We start from the raw sequence: 7,579 nt of genomic DNA, 5'->3' as shown, positions 1-7,579 counted from the left end.
AAGCATTATTCTGTTTATTTTATCATAACGTGAATGACAACAGAGGCTGTGGGAGATCAGGAGAGGGAAAGAGAAAACTTACTGTGGAGTGAGGGAGGCATTTCCGTGACCATTCAGCTGTCATCTTAGGGTCAGCAAGACAAGGACCCAAACCAAAAATGCACATGGGGTTACCAGCCGTTTTAGAGCTAGAGGTAAAACACAAGGAGCAGAGAGAACATCTTGAGGAGCAGTAGTCTAATTTATCAGCTAAGGGAAAGAATAGCTCAAAGAAAGAGATATTTGGAGAAGCACAGAAAGAGAGAGAGAGAGAGAGAGAGAGAGAGAGAGAGAGAGTTGGAAAAGTTGGTCAAACTGCACACAGTGGAGAATAACAGAGAGAGGGAGAAAAAGGAAAGAAAGGCTAGAATGTGAAAATAAGAGGCAGTGAAACAGCAAGTGGTGGGTCAGCTCCTGGGATATCTCCAGCACTGTGTAAGTCCCTCAGTGGAGTGAGTGCATGTATTGAGAATATGGTGAAAAACATACATCTCGTGTTGCCCTGTATGGCTAAAATCTTCTGACAATACAACAGCTCCTTGTTTGCCGGTGCTACTGCACTGTGAAATGCCATGCATCCCAAAAGCACTGTTCCCCACGCTTGTATTCAAGGAATATAAAGCAGAGCTTAAACACAAAAAAATGATGTATAGAATTACACATTTGATTCACAGTTCGGATGGAGTCCTTTTATGTGAAAACCAACCCACGCAAATGAACTAATTATCGGTCTTGGGTGTGTACTCAAGTATTTGTGGCGTGTGTGAAAATGCCCTGAACAATTAATTTAAATCAGACACCTACGGATATTGTTACATGCTCTTTGAGGCAGCTCTTATTCTTGGCTGCACTGTAAAAATAAAATGCTGGTGGAGGAAATCTTCTTAAATCTTGTCAACATACAATATATATCACTTCTCAGAGATTTCTGTTAGTTTGAAGTACTTTCTTCTAATGAAGTGGTCTTTGCTGGTAAGCATTTTTGGTAACACTTTAAATTGCAGCTCGCTATTTACTGGGTAAGTCCAGAGTAAGTACCTGTTAAGTAAACCATAAGATAAAATAAGTGCTAAGTAAAGGGTATGATACTAGAAATATGTGGTTATTACTGATTATCTTACAAATACTTTACAAACAAGGCACGTAACTATGTTTTGTACCTCTAAGCATAATTATACCTTATAAAATTTAATTCAAAATATGACAGTTTATGCAAGTGACTATTACTGTCATGTTTTATGAATAAGGAAAGCAGCTTCTATTTTGAATTCGCTGTAGTTCTGAATGTAATTATTGATCCTTTAAAATGATTTACAATGCACATACAGAGAAGGACATGGTCAGTTACTTTCATTACAGGCATTAAGAGAGTTTCATGGTGCTTTGTACCACAATAATCATCATCACATACTTCAGAGTTATTTTACACTGTTTAGCTGATATGTATTGTGGCATTATATGAACACAGCTGACCATTGATGAAATGGGTGTTTCTCTTCTGCTCTCCTTCCCTATTTGTAAAATATTTGTAAGACACTCAGTAATATCCACATATTTCTAGTATCATACATTTACATTTTTGTATATATTTCAAGTTTAAGTTTTGGAGTAAGATGAAAAATGTATTTAAATATGTTAATTTTGCTCTGACATTTTTAAAATACAAGTTCCATAACCATTCAGAGAAGAAGGGCCAATGCTCAAAAATGTAACAGTTGTTATACAAATATTATTGTCCAATGGGTTTGACTTTTCAGTTCATCATAGCCCAACAAAGATAGAGGCCATTTTGAAAGGCCTTTTTCTCTTTTTTCCACAAAAGTAAGAGTCAGTGTATGAAAAGCTGCATGACTTGTCTGCGATGAGCTAAACCTCTTTACACTCTTGTTATTATTAATTTCTATTTTTTTGTCTATGAAATGTAACATCACATTTTGAAGTTCATCTTAATTACAATTTTGTGATATCACAGTGGTCTTGACCACTGTTTAACAAAGAAAGTATACAAAGTAACACACTGACTACTGTCTGTAATTGTAGAACTACAGAGTGCATCTGTACAATTAGTGGAGCTGATGTAATGGACAGTGAGCATAAGAAACAAGGAGGTGGTTTCAATGTTATGGCTAATCACTGTATGCCATTCATTCATCCATTCATTCATTCAGTCATTCAAACACAAATCCTGAAACAGGCGCAGCAGGTAGTGTCACAGTCACACAGCTCCAGGGACCTGGAGGTTGTGGGTTTGATTCCCGCTCCGAGTGACTGTCTGTGAGGAGTTGGTGTGTTCTCCCCATGTCTGCGTGGGTTTCCTCTGGGTGCTCCGGTTTCCTCCCACAGTCTAAAAACACACGTTGGTTGATTGGCGACTCAAGTGTCTCTAGGTGTGAGTGTGTGAGTGAATGTGTGAGTTTATGTGTTGCCCTGTGAAGGACTGGCACCCCCTCCAGGGTGTACTCCTGCCTTGCTCCCAATGATTCCAGGTAGGCTCTGGACCCACCGTGACCCTGAACTGGATAAGCGGTTACAGACAATGGATGGATGGATGTTTACCAAAAATGATTGTGTATACTTAACTACATAAGTACCACGTGAAAGACTGGCGCCCCCTCCCAGGTGTATTCCTGCCTTGCTCCCAATGACCCTTGCTCTGGACCCACCACGACTGAACTGGATAAGTGGTTACAGATAATTAATGAATGAATGAATGCATGCAGTACATAAGTACAGAAAAGTAAACTGACAGCATACTTGCATATTTTTTCGTTTAAAAGTATACTAACAGCGCACCTGAAAACACGTTTTTCCCCGCATTGCGACCAGTGATTCCAGGTAGACTCTGGACCCACCACGACCCCCAACTGGATAAGTGGTTACAGGCAATGAATGAATGAATGAATGAATAAACATTTTTGTAAGGATGGAGCAAAGTCAATCTCACACTAGCCTGCATGACTCCTTTTTTGCAGGTTTTCCTGCATGGTGGAATCCCCTGCATCCAAAAGTCAGTGTTCTTCCCTGCTTGAGCATTTGCGTTCGAAGAAAAAAATGAGAAGCAACAAACAATTGGTGTTTCTTCCTACCATTTTGTGAACCTACACAGAAAACTCTCGTATGGAACTGTGCAATCGATTCACAGTTTAGATGTTTTTGTGTGTGAAAGCCAACCAGCGAAAATGAGCCCCTCCCCCAAACAAGCACAGAATTGGTCCTGGGTGTGGACTCAAGTATTCAGGGCAAGTGTGAAAATGCCCTAAAACTCATTCATGTAAAGCTGACACCTACAGATACTGTTACATTTGTAGAGGCAGTTCTTATTGTTGGCTGCACTATAAAAAGGAAATGCTGGTGGGAGGAATTATTTACCTTTTTCAACAAGACAAAACAGGTTTATAATATTATTTCTTTATCTTTTTGCAAAAAATTCTGTTAATTTGAAGTAGCTTGTTTAGTGGTCTTTTTAAACTAGCAAATATTTTTCAGAGAAAAACTTTAAAGGCATTTAATTAAAAATGATTATTTCTGTTATATATCTGACAGTTAATTTTATACACCTTCCCAATCTCAGAAATATTGCACAGGGGCTAGATCCTGGACTGTGAGGACCGGCTTGAACAGCATGCGTTAAATATCCAATGCCTGAATTTGGTCAGGGGAGGCATGGTGGCATAACAGATAGTGTTGTGGTCACACAGCTGCCTGTCTGCATGGGTTTCCTCACACAGTCCAAAAAAATACTCTGGTAAGTGAATTGGCTATTCATGTTTCTGTTGTGATTGTGTGAATGAATGTGTCAGTGTGTGGTGCCTTGTAATGGAATGGCACCTTGTCCAGAATGTGTTCCTGCCTTGAGCCCAGTGATTCCGAGTGAGCTCTTGACCCCTGAGAACACACCGATTTCCTCATAGCCATTTACTCGAAACTGGGATCGAACACCCTGCCACATCTACATAATATTAATAAAAAATATAACAATTACATTAATAATTCTTTATTATGAAAATAATTACTAGCACTTATTATTGAATATAAAGAAATTTTATACCAAACATTTCTTATTCCCAAATTCTCTGCAGCCTCAGATCTTACCAACAGTGCCTCAGGCTCTAGTTTTCTTTCCAAAAACATTTAAAATCTGAGATTTGAATTAGGTATTATAATCTGTGACTATATAATGAATGTTTAGTTTGTTGAAAATCCTTTGGCCTGAAATCTTCACAGGGGAGAGTGAAAAAACACTCTCACGGTCGCTGCTGATCCAGACAGAAATAAAGCACATGTAAAACCTTGTGGAAATGTCAGTCCTGCCTGAATCTACTCGCAGATTAATTATGAAACGTGAAATGGACAGAGCCCATCAGAGCACCAAAAAATAATTTGGACCGTGAGATAAATCAGTTTTATTCATGTCTGCGTTATCTTGATGCTGGGTCTGTGTTTGTTCAAGGAACTGCATGGTCCTTTGCTTGGAGGACTAAACATAGGGTGGCCAGATGTCTGGCTCTAGGATGGACCATCCAGGTTTTCAGTTACCTGTCCTCCCTCCTGCATAACACCTAAATTGACACTAGTCCTACTTGTCAGTGCGAACTAGTTAATCCCTTCACTTTGAATTTGTTTCATGATGTGATGATATTGATTTATTCCTGCTCAATAGGTGGGTAATACTGACTTACTTTTGCTGTTTGAGATTATTTAGGTAGGTACCCACTCTAAATTCAGGAGAGAGCTAACTGCATGAAAGTAAAGACCAAAAGCGCTACAAAACTAAACAACTTGAGTTACAATGTTTCTGTGGGAAATTTAAACTGTGAATAAAAACTTACAGACAAATGAAACTACAAACAGCAGCCTTTATTCTCCTCAAACATAACTTACAAGATGCAAAGCTTCTGAATATAAGCAAAACAAAGAGAACTGCAGTTCTCCACAATCGTTTAATCTTTAATTGGTTTAACAGCATTATTTGACACTGTAGCTCACCTACTGACTACTGCAGAAGCTTCACCCTTGCTGTTTGGTTTCAGTGAAGAAAAAAGCACGAAAGCATGAGAGGAATCTTCTCAAGGCAGAACTGCAGATATGGACAACAAACAACCTCCACCACCACTACCCCCATGTCTGTGCTCACTCAGAGACATTAAAGAACAAAAAGAAACAAAGTGACAGTTTAAGTCCACACCTGAATATATATATATATATATATATATATATATATATATATATATATATATATATATATATATATATATATATATATGGAGAAATGTGGCAGTTAAAACAGTTAATTTCAGGATTTAATGAACCACAAATTTTGTGAAGTTTGTTAAACTAAAATTCTTTAATAGAAATCCAAATTAGAAAACCAAATGTAGCCCAAACCTCTGGAAGACTGCATGGATGAGGCTCTCTAATGTCCTACAATTGGTTGTGCTCCTCCTCCAAGGTTAGGTTATGAGTTTCAACACAGGAAGCGGAGCTCTGAGCCAAGGCACGAGCAAAACAGACTACCCATCAAACATGCACACATTACCCTGTTTGTGAACAAGCCATGGACAGAGCAGTCTATGAAAGGCCACAACGGACCGTAATTAGCCAAAACTGGACCATTACCCTTTCCCTTCATAGCCTGACTATGGATATCCTTTGGCAGCCAACACTTAGGCATGCTAGGGTGCAGGTCTATTAAGAGTGGGTCCAAATGTAGCATGCACAATTTTTTACCTTGTAGGCTGAGGTGAGCCACATGACTTCACTCAATAAGCAAATTTAAGGACTTATGTCTCAACTTGACTTTGACTTGGTATTCATGACTGGAGAATTGGACATGCTATTGCTTTTGTTTGTTTGTATGTTTGAAATCCTTGGGTAGGTAAATGTCTAGTTTAGGTCTATGTCAAGTCCTAAATAACATAAATAACCTAAATAACCATCGTCATCATCATACAGCTAAATTTGTAATTTATATGTACTATTGTGCTTTAATTGGAGTAAATAATAACATAATAAAAGCTGATTAAATTCAGCCTAACTTTGCTGTTAGGACTGTGATGTCACAGTCCTTCATTTGAAATTTAAACAAATTAACAATGTTGTTTCTGAACGTCTTGCAGTCTGGTAATATGTTATTGTAGTCATACACAAGATAAGATGTAAAATTTGCCAATCCATTAAAGCTTCACATAGGGCCCACCCCTAACCTCTTCCTTCATGCAACCACAAAAAATCCTGTTATCTCCCATTGTTCCTACACCTAACTACTAAGGTCATTGTGGCGGTTTATGATCCAGTCAGCAACCAGCTACATCTAACAACATTTAGGTGTACTAGTATCCTACACCTACCCACTAAAATAATCTTACCCACTGAATCGCATTGCTGAGTTTGTCTCGGTCAAGTCAAGTCAAATGTATTTTACACAGTGAAATGTATCAATATTTCTCCAGGATGAAGGTACAACACAAAACAACTCACACAACAAAGCAAGACAAGTACAATAACAATAAACATAGACTGAAAAGCACTATGTTGTCCTTGCTTTTATCAATACCTTCAAAATACAAGATGACCTGGAACTATACGTGATGGGTACACCCTGAGGTCCTCTATACCAGAGCAAAAGAGTCATTATTAACCACTACATAATAAATACATAAATTCATCATCACTCACCATAACAGTCAAGCATACAATTTAAAGGCTTAAGGCACAGATAAAATGTAAAACTGAGAAAACTTCAGAACCAGAAACTCACCTCTACATTAATCAGACAGTGGCTTAACTGTTGGACAAATGTTTGACTCTTGTTCAGGACTGTGGTGTATCCGGCTGTAAATTTGGGGTTGTTCTGGTTTAGTTAATGCTGTAGTTTGGAGTTATTTTAAGCCAGATTGAGTTCCGGATCATTAGCTCTGTTCCTCCACTCATACACAATGCTAATTAGCGTTTAGCATTAGCTCTGCATGTAATACTGCATTTAAAGTTAATGATCTGAAGTTAATGGCTTTAAACAGTGTTTTATTGAACAACACTGTAAAAGTGGAAAATTACCCTAAAAGAGCCCTTATCTCTTAAAGTTTTAAGGAAAATGTGTTTAGTATCAAGATATTGCCAAACAGTTAATCAGTATGTTTATTATTCAGTTAAGTTTATTGATTATTCATCGCTGCCCAATGAAAAGAGCTTTCTTTCACACTGTATGAAAATTTCATGATGATTGGACCAACAAAAATGCTCCAAAATTACTTGGAGTAAAATCTTTCCCCAGTAAGGTTTTTCCCTTTCTGTGAAGTTGCTATTTTGGAGATACATGTTTTTCATTGGACAGTGGACTTTTATAGTGGTAAATGATGACATATTATTTTATAAGTTTTTTATATAATTATTATATAAGTTTAAAAAAATATATTTTTAAATAAACAAAGACATGTTCCTATTTTAATATTAATAATTGGGAAAAGAAACATTCTGTAAAAAAAAAAATAATAATAATAATGGAGATGCAATGTTCAATTTTACTAGTTGTTTGTGTGTGTGC

The sequence above is a fragment of the Hoplias malabaricus genome, chromosome X2, assembly GCF_029633855.1.
Source record: "Hoplias malabaricus isolate fHopMal1 chromosome X2, fHopMal1.hap1, whole genome shotgun sequence".
NCBI lineage: Eukaryota > Metazoa > Chordata > Actinopteri > Characiformes > Erythrinidae > Hoplias > Hoplias malabaricus.
Note: the sequence above shows the minus strand (reverse complement) of the source record.